This window comes from Jaculus jaculus, chromosome 8, assembly GCF_020740685.1.
Source record: "Jaculus jaculus isolate mJacJac1 chromosome 8, mJacJac1.mat.Y.cur, whole genome shotgun sequence".
In the NCBI taxonomy this organism is placed as follows: domain Eukaryota; kingdom Metazoa; phylum Chordata; class Mammalia; order Rodentia; family Dipodidae; genus Jaculus; species Jaculus jaculus.
This window is the reverse complement of record NC_059109.1, coordinates 31,057,498-31,070,668: the sequence shown is the minus strand read 5'-3', so window position 1 is coordinate 31,070,668 and position 13,171 is coordinate 31,057,498. Positions and strand designations below refer to the sequence as shown.

At 36.6% G+C, this 13,171-nt stretch overlaps 1 protein-coding gene across 12 annotated transcripts in view; it reads right to left on the bottom strand.

The window, feature by feature from the left end:
- Khdrbs2 (KH RNA binding domain containing, signal transduction associated 2) overlaps nt 1-13,171 on the bottom strand; it is a 502,543-nt gene that overhangs the window by 109,801 nt on the left and 379,571 nt on the right. The gene's annotated exons all lie outside the window — the stretch shown is intronic.

Sequence of the window (13,171 nt, the reverse complement as noted above, 5' to 3'; positions counted from 1 at the left end):
TTATTAATTAAACTCTTGGTGTATCAAAGACATATGAACGCCTATTTTAATATCTAGCCACAATTGGATTCATAATAAAGAGGACTACTGAAGATATTAAACATACTTTTTTTTTTCAAAATATTAAGGGGTGAGCAGATAGGTAACAGGCTAAATAGTGATGCAATGTACTTGTTTCAATATCACTGAATTTGTTTTTCTGCTGTTAGCAACCATAATTAATACAGGAAATATAAATTGATCATTTTTCAGTAAAATGAAGCAATTCTTAGTGCAAAGTAAATATATGAGTGGGTAAACAAACAAAAAGATGGAAAAAAGGAAGAGTTGATGAAGGCACCATTTTTTTTGTTAGAAAGTTCATGGTTTTCAAATATCATAAATAAAACAATGTTATGTTAAGTTTGATTAACTCACTAAATTATGTTGACCAAGCGAACATGGATTGTCATTTCAGAGTGTGTAATCAAGTGAGTATTTCTACAGTCCAGTCTTCAATCTCTCTGTGAGTGATTTAGTTTTATTTCCCTTGGTGATCATTGACTTTAAACCTTACACATCCATCATGACTACTCCCTAGTTCTTGAATAAAAACTTTATTTTTTCTATCTCTAGATTTTGCTGGCACATTTGTGCCCTTCACTGGACTTCACTTCCACCCACCCTATCTGTTCATAGCCTGGACTAGCAGTTTCGCTTTTGTCTTGTGACAGAAACTTAAGCTGAAAATGTAAAGTTACTAAATCATAATAACCTTCATGTAAGCTTCATGTATGTAAGCCTTAGGGTAATTTTAAAAACAAATTTCAGGGAAGACTTTAAAATTTGTAAATTTATATCTTTTGGGGGGTTTTATTGTTTTCCTTGTATGTAATTCTGTTACTTACATATGACATTTTCCAAATCTTATTTTCATGTCTATAATTTTAGCTCCTTGTAAAAGTTTTCTGGGTTCCCTTATTATTTAAGATTTTATCTTTTCCTTAATTTTATTTTCTTAGTTATTATTTTCTTTTTAAGAAAACTATATGTATTAATTTTTATTTTTATATAATCACCTATTTTGAGAGAGAGAGAAAGAGAAGGAAGCCACTGCAAATGAACTCCAGATGCATGTACCATCTTGTGCACCTGGGTTCTGGAGAATTGAATATGGGTCCTTATGCTTCACAGGCAAATGCCTTAACCGCTAAACAATCTCTCCAGTTCCTATCCTGATTATTTTGTTTTTACTTTTCCATCCGATTATCCTCTTTTATTATAACTCACCTACTGAATTCAACTATTCTAAAGAGGCAAGACACTGAATGGATGTCTCAAAGTTTGTGAGCAAAAAATAATCAATGACCTCACAGAGTATAAAAACTAGTAAAAGGAGAAGGTAAGAAAGTCTATCCAAGATCTGGAAAGAAAGCCAGTAACACAGGGAGTACATGGATGAGAAAATCAGCAATATGGATGAAAAAGTCACCATATTCAAAATTAAATTCATTCTAATTTCAAAGGTCCTCACAGTCTTGACCAACTTAAGATAGTACCAAAGTCCCAAGCCTCCTCTGAGATTTGAGATTGTCTCTTATCTGTGAGTCCTATAAAATCAAGATATACCCTTTCAACATATAAAGGCAAAGAGTAAACATTTTCAACTACTATAACTCATATCAGGAGAAACTAGAAAAATGCAAACTCAACAACCATCAAGTGAACATGAAACTTCTGCAGTTCAAGACCAATACAGCCAGTGACTGACAGTCTTTGGATTTTCCAATGCTGCCCTTCCAGTTGGGCTCAGTATCCAGGAACAAATTCCATCACTAGCTAACACTTTGATGGTAGCTCTTGCACAGTCCTGGTATATTCAAAACATCTTTGGGTCTCCATGTAAAGCATGTTCCATCTTCTAAAGGCTCTTCCAGCTTATTCATGAGGATCATCATGCCCTTCCTAAATGTCATGTCTTAGCAGCAGCTCCTAGAACGGTATGGAATTCATGACTACTACATGCATTTTTCATGCTTTCTAAATGAATACAAGGTGAACAGAACACAGCCATATTCTTAATTCACAGTTGAAATAAACCATGACCTTGAGGAGTAGGTTCTTTCTCCAGTCAACTCTTTACAAAAGAGTTTGTATTTCTACCATAATCTTTCCTCAGGCATCCTCTCTATCATTTTTATGTAAAGCAGTTAGGCCATCTTCCTTAAGATTACTAATGGATTTTACAACAGCAGTTTCAGTAACCTAAAACCAGTCTCCGTGCCTATAATTTGAACTTGCTTGAGGTTTTCCAACTTAAAAATCTTAAATTTCTTAGTCCTATATCTTTAGCCAAGCACATCAGTCTATTAAAAATACAACCTTGATCAAACTCTCTGGGCCTGTGCAGCAGAATGAAGCCATTCCTTATGCCAGTAGCCCAGTTCTGATAAAAGTCCTCTGCAGTATTTCTCTCCTCTTAGGAAGTTCATACATCAAACTTCCAAGTTCAATTTTTCCTGCCCTTAGCATTTTCAAACTCTCATAAGAATAGTCCATAATATTTAGCTTACTGCTCCAGTAGGCATCTTCAGTTGCAAGTACCAAATCCATGCCTGTTCATCCAAAACAAAAGATCCAAAAGAGCAACATCCACATGGACAGGTTCATCTCAGCACTCTACCCCACTCATTGGTAGCAATTTCTGTAGCATACAGGTTCAGGTCGCTGCAATGAACCTCCAGACCAGACACACTTATGGAGGAAGGGATATTTACTGAAGCTTACAGATCCAGAGGAAGTTTCATAATTGTAAAAGAAGTTGGTTCCCTCTATTAGGACCAGGAAGACAGAGAGAGAGGCCACAAATCAAATCCCTAGTACTACAACACAAACAAATACCTCATTTCCATGTTTAATCATACACTCTACTCCTGAAATATACTAGATTATTTCTGGTAAAAAAGACATGATTATAGTGGTACTTTCTAAATTTTCATTGTGAAAGAATGGTTGACTGTTAGGAATTATTGACAGTTTTGGGATACTTTCCCATGGATAACTTTGTTTATTTGTTTGTTTGTTTCTTTTTTAACTAATGAAGGAGTTAAAATTTTTCACTGAGGGAAATGTGAGATATTATGTGCTAAACCACTCTGAAACATAAGGATACACACCATCATTATGGAGCACAATAATTATTCACAATAGTCTAGCTCTTGTGATATAATACTTAAATCCATGGTTTTCTATGGAATGTGGTGAATAAGTACCTAAATAAAATATTCTATAATATCTGTGCTCTTTGGTAGTATCACAAAATGAGGAATAACCATATCCAAAACAAGTCTGCTCTCCATTACCAAGCTTCTACCAGTCATGGGTTACAAAAGTGCCTACACCTATTAAATTCTCTCTAAAAACCAAAGGTTATCCCATTTACCTGGCACAAACTTCACTCTCCATTGGAGAAATTGCTTCTATTTTCAGATGGATGCAGATTCTAAGGAGAGAACCAGCCCATCACACCTCAGAAGGGCCCCAGCTGAAACTAAGAATAATTGAGGGAATAAATAAGAGTGCTGCTTTCTTGGTGAACCTGGTACCAGCACAAAAATGAAGGAGATAGACACAGATAACACTCATCTCCTATCCAACCAGATATCCAGAGACAGAGCCTCCCAAGACCTCATCACTGAAGCAGACCTAAAATGAACACAACATGGCTCAGGGAAATTTGTGGAAGAGGGGTCAGAAAGAATGTGAAAGCCACATGTTGGGTCATGATACACAGAGACATTTCCTCCTTCCATAACTAATGGCTAACCCCACAATGCACAACCCATATTCCCTAACAAGGAGGATCCCTATGGAGGGGAGAGGACAGGGAGGAGGCTGATAATGTACCAACTTGACTGGATACACTGAGTACAATACTAATAAAGAAAACAAAGAAAGAAAAATGATATTTTTTTGTAGTACACAGTCTAACTTAATAAAGTCTTATTTCCTGAAAAAAAAAATGGGGAATAATTTTATGACACCATTCACTTGATAAACAGTGTCCTTGCAGAAATGATTGCAGCTATGAAATAATTTTTTCACATGTATGTATATACAATCTAAAGATAAGAAGTTGCATATGTCTGAAATACACCATCTTTGAAATTAAACACCACTATGGAGACACATAATTTCTCTTCTGACTACAGTAAAATCTAATCTAGTACTACTCATCTCATTGTTACTCTTAGGGAAGGCCAATTCTAATTATTAAATTAATCAGCTAAGATAGTATATGAAACTTTAAGGGGCACATGCTGAAAAAATATATATGAATAACATTACATTCAAATGAGTACATCTGTATTCATGTATATCAAGCATATCTTTAGAGATCACTGAATATCATAAGTGAATTGCTTACACATATTCAATTTAATTTAAACCTACCTTAAAACTCTATTGTTTATTCTGCATTTACAAAGATACTTCTATTTATTTATTTTTTTTGGAGGTTGGAGAGAGAAAATGAATAGGTGCATCAGAGCCTCTAGCCACTGCAAATGAACTCCAGATGCATTCACCACCTCCAGCCCTGTACTGCATTTTAAAACACATTTAATGGGTTAAGGAAATGAGGAATATTTTTTTGAGACCATTGACTGAACAGTGTCCTTGCAGAATTGAAAGCCAGCACTATATTACAATCTTGTTATTAGTCAATTATTGCTTTTATTAAAGCCTTAATATTACTAAGGATAAAACATAACCATGTGACTTTTAAGCTCATATGAGCATGTATGTTGAAAATAAGTATAGACATGTTTTAACATTATGTTTCTCAAATATAAATTGAGTAAATCATGTAAACTATTGGGGTTAATGCCATAGTTTTGATTGTTTGTTGACTTATTTATTTATTTAGACAGAAATAGGCAGGCAGACAGAGTGAGTATGGGCACACCAGGGCTTCCTGCCACCATAAGCAAACTACAGACATATTTATCATTCTATGTGGGTACTGAGGAATCAAACCCAGGCTGCCAGGCTTTCAAGCAAGTGGCTTTAACCACTGAGCAATCTTTCTATCCCCAACCATTGTGTTTTTTAAAGGCATTATCAACAGATGAATGTATGAGAAAATGTTACATGTACATATGGCAGGCTACACTTAGCATTTCAAAAGGAAATCCTATCTGTTATGATTACATGGAAAGAGAATAGAGAATGTTATTGTTAGTAAAGTAGCATGAACAGAAAGAAAAATACCTCAGATTACCACTTATATTTGGAATTTTAAAGATTGAACTCATAGGAACATAGAATAGAAATTTCTAAGAGCAACTTCAATGTGTTTTCAGAGAAATGCAAATTATTTGAGATTACAGATAACATTACCTACCTTTAAAATTATTTCATGTTTATCATAAAACTCATCACACTATTTCCCATAAATATGTATGAAATAGCCAATTTAGTAAAGTGAAATAGTTTTTTCTTCAAGTGGATGTTTAGATTCGTCCAAATATAAAATGTCAACTATCTAAGGCATTGCTGCGTTACTTATAGGTCAACAAACTAGTTGGATGCTGCTTCATAGATGTAACTATATCACATGAGACTTGGGTTTTTATGACTCATAGCAAAGTGACCCATATCCAGGGGAGCAATGTTATTTGCATTGGCTTTCTTTGTGCTCCCATAGGCCACACAGGACAAATTGCATCTCTCCACAAGAGATGAGCAAAGCCTATGATATCTAGGAGACCTGTAGCAGTGAAGTGGTTTTCAGCATTGAGGAAGAACAGGAAAACCCTCACACAGTGCACTTGTCTTTTTTACTCTCTGCAGCTTTGGGTAGCAGATGATAGGTACTTTTATTTCTTCCATATAGTTTCATTTATTTCTTTTTTATGCTACAGTCCTTTAAACTCACATATTAGATTCTGAAGAATATTAATATTTTCCAGTGAAAAAATGAGTCAGCTTTTATTAGAAATAATAATTAAAATTTAATTTCCACAGTTGTATAAGTTTCAAAGCTCAATTATTTTTCATGATCAAAATATTCAATGTGACTTAGGAGTCCAAGTAAGCCATTCTTATTTATGAACAGTTTTATTAATTTTCTGTTAATAAAGACTCTGTATTAAAAAAGTGACATCATGAATTCTACATTAATAAAAATAAATTTTGGTGCTTATTAAGGATAGAGGAAATCTATTCTAATTATAGAATATTTCAAGGCTATAATTAAAGGTAGATCCGCTGAAACATTGATCTTTGTGTTTTTGGAAAAGATTCAGTTATCTCCATTTTCATTAATTTCTTTAAACACTTTATAAATTTCACTGTGGTATGTTGAGTCTGTTTTATCAACACCATTATGACTAATGAATTTACAGTAATGTGGGGCCATATGCCAATGCCTCCATTTAAAAATGTGCTGCTATTTGATCTTCTTCACACAGTATGCCTGTTACTTCTCCAGAGCCGAGCCCATTGCAAAAGCTTTAGACAGTTTTCAAAGTCTCATGGCCTTTTTAACTCACTGAGCTGAAACAAAGACAAGTAAAATTGGTAATTCTGACATGACTAAGAACAGGATCAAGTTTTAGAAAGCAACTCATGTTTGTCTCATGTAAGTACCAAAAGTTTAAAGATGAATATGGGGGCAATGACATGTGTTGAGATCTTTGTAATAGCAGGAACTCGTTGGGCTTGTCACACAAAGAGAGTAGGCACTTTCCACAGTCTTCTTAACCTCAAAACTGCCTATAGTGACTTAAGGTTGCTCCTGTGAGGTGTTTTTTCTCACATTTATTATAATCTGCAAATTTTTATTCTAATCTTTCACAGATATACATTTTATATGTAGATTTTGTTTTTTAATCTTTTATATATGTACATATCATACATTATGCATATTCAATGATATAATAACTATATGTATGCATGTATTCTCTACCCGCTCCCATTTACCCTCTTTTCTTTTCACTCTACTTTTAGGTATACCTATACATTCATGACTTTATGTATTTATAAGAAATCTAGGTACCACACATGAGAGAAACATGTTTCCTGAGACAAATTTAATCAACATGATTATTTCCAGTTATATTCATTATCCTGTTATGATATAACTCTGTCATTTTAAAACTGAAAAAATGTTATTGTACATAAACCACATTTTCAAACTTTATTTTATTTTTATTTATTTTACAGAGAAAGAGAGGTAGAGAGAGAATGGGTGCACCAGGGCCTCCAGCCACTGGAAACCAACTCCAGACATGTGTGCCCCTCCCATCTCCTTGAGGATCTGGCTAATGTGGGTCCTGGGGAATGAAGGTCCTTTGGCATTGTAGGCAAATGACTTAACCACTAAGCCATCTTTCCAGCCCTATTGTTATTTTATTTTGACAATTTCAAATATTTGTATAATGTATTTTGATCACATTCACCACCCATTACTCTCTCTTATCTCTTTCTCATTCCTGCTAAGTACTGTTTCTGAACAAGGTTATTTTCTGTTCTGTTGTTTTTTTTATTTTTATTTTTTAATTTAATTTTATTAGTTTTCTTTTCAGTAAATACAGGCAGTTTGGTACCATTATTTAGGCTCATCTGTGATCTACCCCTCCCATTAGACCCTCCTTGTTAATGAAAATGGGTCATGCATTGTGGAGCTAGCCCCCAGTTATTGGTATGATAGATGTCTCTGCAAATCATGACCCAACATGTGACTCTGACATTCTTTCCTCCCCCTCTTCCGCAAGATTTCCCTGAGCCATGTTGGGTTCATTTTTGGTCTGCTTCAGTGCTGAGGTGTTGGGGGCCTCTGAGGCTTTGGATCTCTGATTTGGTAGGAGTTGATTTTTCTCTGTGTTGAGTCTCCTTCCCCTTTGTGGTGGTATCCGGTTCACAGGAAAACATCACCCTTGCTTATTTCGCCAATTGTCCTTAGTTTCAGTTGGGCCCCTTTTGAGGTATGTTGGGGCAGCTCTCTTCTTAGGATCTGCAGTGGTACTAGACCCATAGCTGGAGCTGGGAAACAAGTCAGAACCATACCCAAACACAAGCCCACTCTACAATATCAAGCTACCATCAATCATGGGGTAGAAGAGGGCCTAAACCTATCATACTGTCTATCAAAAAAGTAAGTGTTATCTCAGCTTTCCAGATGCTAACTTACTCTCCGTTGGAGAATCTGTTCTGTTTTTATTTTTTTAAAGACCTCAGCTGTGGCCTTTTTTGTTGTTGTTGTTGTGTATTTTTATTTATTTGAGAGTGACAGAGAGAGAATGAGAGAAAGAGAGAGAGAGAGAGAGAGAGAGAGAGAGAGAGAAAATGGGCACACCAGGGCCTCCAGCCACTGTAAATGAACTCCAGATGTGTGTGCCCCCCTTGTGTATCTGGCTAACGTGGGTCCTGGGGAATTGAGCCTCGAACAGGGGTCCTTAGGTTTCAGAGGCAAGTGCTTAACCACTAAGCCATCCATCCAGCCCTGTTTTTTTTTTTTTTTTAATGACCTAATATGTACCTCTGCAATAACAACAAACCAATGCAAGACAAAGCTTCTCTGATCAGGCTGAAAGAAACACTAACCTATGGTTGTAAATTCAAATATCCATAAAGCAGCTTGATAACATGTCCATTTAGTATAACAAAAGTAGGCTTTCTGAAGGGGCTATGACATTCCAAGCTCGTGGACTTTTGGCCAGCTTGACAGTATAAGACATTAATTTCCTCATTTGGGGCAGCCCTCAAATCCAGTCAGGAATCAGATGGTTACCCCTGCACCAGCCATTACTATTGCAGTGGTGATCACATTGTACCTAGAAGATTGGTTATGTAGCATTCAAGGTTCACAGCTGGTGTTTGCTGTAGACAGACAGAGGAAACTTTCATTTCAGCTTCAGGTTAATTTCTCTGTGTAGCCAAAGTGTCTGCTATCTTCAGCAATAGGGTCTTAATGTCTGTTTGTGGTAAGCCATCAAGAGCAGCAACAATAGCCTATATTATTCTGCAGCTATCAGGGCCAACTATGGCTTCTGGGAGCAGCATTATCTACCCACACAGGGTATTTCTATTTAAACTTATGTGTTTTTTATGTCAGGTTCCCCAGCTGATGGCAATTGGAAATTAAAGCCTCCTAGAGGCACTGTATTGTTGGGGATGGGCTTATGGGTGTTATAACCAGTTTCCCCATGCCAATGGGGAACTCTCCTGTTGCTGTTGTTCTTCTGATGTTGGCTAGTGGGTGATGTCCATTATGCTTATACCATCATTTTCCCTGCCATCATGGGGTCTGTAAACCGAAATAAACTTTTTTTTTCCCCCCACAAGCTGCTCTTGATCAGGTGTTTTCTGCCACCAATATGAATCTGATTATAACATCATCCCTTCCCAAATATTTGAATTTAGATATTTTTAATATTTAGTTATTATTATATTTTTATTTCGATGGAGAAAATACAGAGAAAGAATCAAATGGGGGGGCATGACTCAGACTCTTGCCACTGAAAATGAACTCCAGATGCAAGTGCTATCTTTTGCATCTGGTTTACATGGGTACTGGGGAATTGAACGTGGGTCCTTATGCTTCTCAGGCAAGTGCCATAAAGGCTAAGCCATCTCTTTATCTCTCTAGTTTATTTTAAGTTAGGGTAGGGTCTTTCTCTAGCCCAGGTTGATGACCTGGAATTCACTAAGTAATCTCAGCCTAACCTCAAACTTACAGCACTCCTCTTACTTCTGCCTCCGAAGTGCTGGGATTAAAGGTGTGCTCCACGATGCCTGGCTTGAATTCAGAACTTTAGTAACATTTTGTCACATGAAAGCAATTTAAGAAACTATCACTAACACTCATAAAACAATATATTTGTTCATGTAACTATCACATTTTAATGTTATGCATGAAAATGTCAGCATGGAACATGGAGAGACCTGTCAGGAATGTGGAAGAGGGTCAGTCCTCAAACAGTTAACTTGTCTGGTGCCAGAAGGTGCTACATGAACTACTGGGGCCCAATGGCCAACATCTGCAACTCATGGTCTAAGCTACTCAGCAGTAAACAACCTGACATGATGTTCACTCAAGTGGAATAGTGGCATAGCCATGAAGGGTAACCAGCTGCTCTTGGATTGGCTAACAGATCTGCTCAGTGGAATGGAACCCATAGCTGGAACTGGGAAACAAGTCAGAATCATATCCAAAAATGAGTTCACTCTCCAATATCAAGTTCCCACCAATATTGGGTTACAAGATCGCCTACACCTATTAAATTTTCTCTAAAATAATAATGATTATCCCATTTATCCGGTGCTGACTTGACTCTCCATTGGAGAATCTGCTTCTGTTTTTCAGATGGGGGCAGAATCTGAGGAGAGAACCAGTCCATCACACCTCACCAGGGCTCCAGCTGAAACCACAGAAGAACTGGGGAAATGAGCACGAGTGCTGCTTTCTTGAAGAACCTGGTACCAGCACAAGGGTGAAGGAGATAGACACAGAGAACACTCAACTCCTACCAAACCAGATATCCATGGACACAGAGGCGGCCAAGACCTCATCACTTAAGGTGTCCTACAATGAACCCAACATGGCTCAGGGAAATACATGGAAGAGCGGCCAGAAAGATTGTTAGAGCCACAAGTTGGGACATTATGCACAGAAAGATTGCCTCTTCCCCATAACTGATAGGTATCCCCATAATGCACAACCCACAATCCCCATGGGGACAACTGGCATCTCCAATGAAGAGGGTCCCCTGGGGGGCGGGGAGGGATGAGGGTGAGGATGATACCAACATGTGCTGTTTATACACTGAATATGTACATAGCTAATAAAGAAAAAATTGTAAAAATTATGCATATGAGTATGAAACAACTACAGCAGTTAAGTAGTCATCATTTTGTGGTGAGTATTTGTAAGTTGTCTACACCACATACAACTGAAATTCCTTTGTTATCCCAAGAGAAAGGCATTTGTAATATTTATGAGAAAGCTATGAGTAAAAATGTGTTAAGAGGTGATAGTCACCATGTATTAATGTTTAACCTTTTGGTCCTTACATATGAAAGGTGTGAGATATCTTCTAAAACTTGATTCCTATAATAGTCATGACAGCATTAGTGACTTTATTTATTTATTTACTTTTTCTAACTGAGCAGAACTAATTCAAAGATAAGATATAAATGTTCAACTTGACTAAATTTTAAGACTAAAACATTTTGGTTGTACAGGTAGGATCTTAACTACTAAATTAGGCTGAGATCTTATTTTTTTTTCTTTATTAGTTCCTCCTTCCATTCCTTTCTCCCTCCCTCTTTTTTTATTCATTCTTTCATTCATTCTTCCCTTCTTTCTTAAAATGTGGTTTCTACTTTTTTTAAAGTCTCTTCTCATACTCCCCAGCTCAAGTGACCCTTCTATCACATTCTCCCCAGTACTTGGAGCTAGAGGCACATGCCACCATGCCCAGTCTAGTTATGAGTTTTAAATATTTTATATTTTAGCCTATTTTCTTCTACTGCAGCAAGAGCTTGAAAAGCAGCAAAATCAAAAATCTCAAAGAAACTATATAACTTGGTGTGCTTGTGTTTGGGGCATATATGTTTATACATACAATATCTGCTTTTTGAATTGTTCCCTTGATGAGTATAAAGTAACATTCTTTTTTTAAATAATCTATTTTAGTTATTTATTTATTTAAGGGAGAGAGAGAGAAAGAATGAGAGAGAGGAGAGAGAATGGGCATGCCAGGGTCCCCATGCCACTGCAAATGAACTCCAGACACATGTGCCTCCTTGTACATCTGGCTTACTTGGCTCCTGGGGAATTGAACTGGGATCCTTTGGCTTTTCAGGCAAATGCCTTAACTGCTAAGCCATCTCAGCCCTAAAATGGCATTGTTTATCTCTTGTGATTACTTTCTGATTAAAGTCAATTTTGCCCGATATTAGTACAGCCATGCCTATTTGTTTCCTATTTCAGTTTGCTTGAAATATTCTTTACCCTCCTTTTGCCTTAAGGTGGTATCTTCCTTTTATGGTCAGGTGAGAGTCTTCAAAAACAGAAGTTATCTGTACATTTTGATTGGGGAGTTGAGTCCATTGATATTCAGAGTTATAATTGAAAGATGTGAGTTAATTCCTGTTATGTTGCTGTGGAGTTTGATATTTTCTTGATCCTTATTTGATTTAACAGCTAGTCTAGTTTTAATTACTGTTTTTTTTTTTTTTCTCTCCTATAGCCTCACAAGTAAGTTAATTCTTCCTTTTGGTTTGAAGTATTTCAATATTCAGATCTCATATCCAGCTCTTTGTTTTTTTCTGTTGTTATTTTTTTTTTCAAGATAGGATCTCACTCTAGCTCAGGCTGACCTGGAATTCACTATAAAGTCTCACAGTGGCCTCAAACTCACAGTGATCCTCCTACCTCTGCCTTCCAAGTGCTGGTATTAAAGGTGTGCGCCACCATGCCCAGCATATACAGTTTCCTTGGTGGAAGATTTTTCCTTTTCCTTCTATGATGAGAGAAAATCTTGCAGGGTATAGTAATTTGGGTTGGTAGCCCTGGGCTTTCAATGTTTGGAATACTATTTTGAAGTGCTACTGAATTTTTGAATTTCCACTGAAAAATCAGATGTTCTGATGGAGCTCTTTTTCTCATCTAACTTTTAGTACTCTTTATTTATTATTTATTTCTTTATTTATTGGTGTTTGTTTAGTGTTTCAAATATAATGTTACATGGGGAATTTCTTCTTTCATCCTATATGACATTCAATGGACCTTTCTTTAATAAGGTTTAGAATATTTTTTTCTGCAATTTTAATTTTCACTTTTTATTGTATTTCATTTATCTGAGAGAGAAAGAGAGAGACACACAACAGACACTCCAGAACCTCATGAAATTCCAAGCAAACCACACACACATGTTCCACTTTGTGCGTTTGACTTTATGTGGATATCGGAGAATCTAAACGACAGCATCACACTTTGCAAGTGTTGCAGTTGCTGGACAGACATCTGACCAGAAGCAGCTTATGAGAGGAAAGGGATTCTTCCAGACTTATAGACTCCAAGGGAAGTTCCATCAATGGTGGAAGAACCAGGCTCACGTCCATAGATCCAATTAAAGAGAAAAAAAAAGTCCAGCAAATATAAACAGCCGGTGCTCAAACTGCT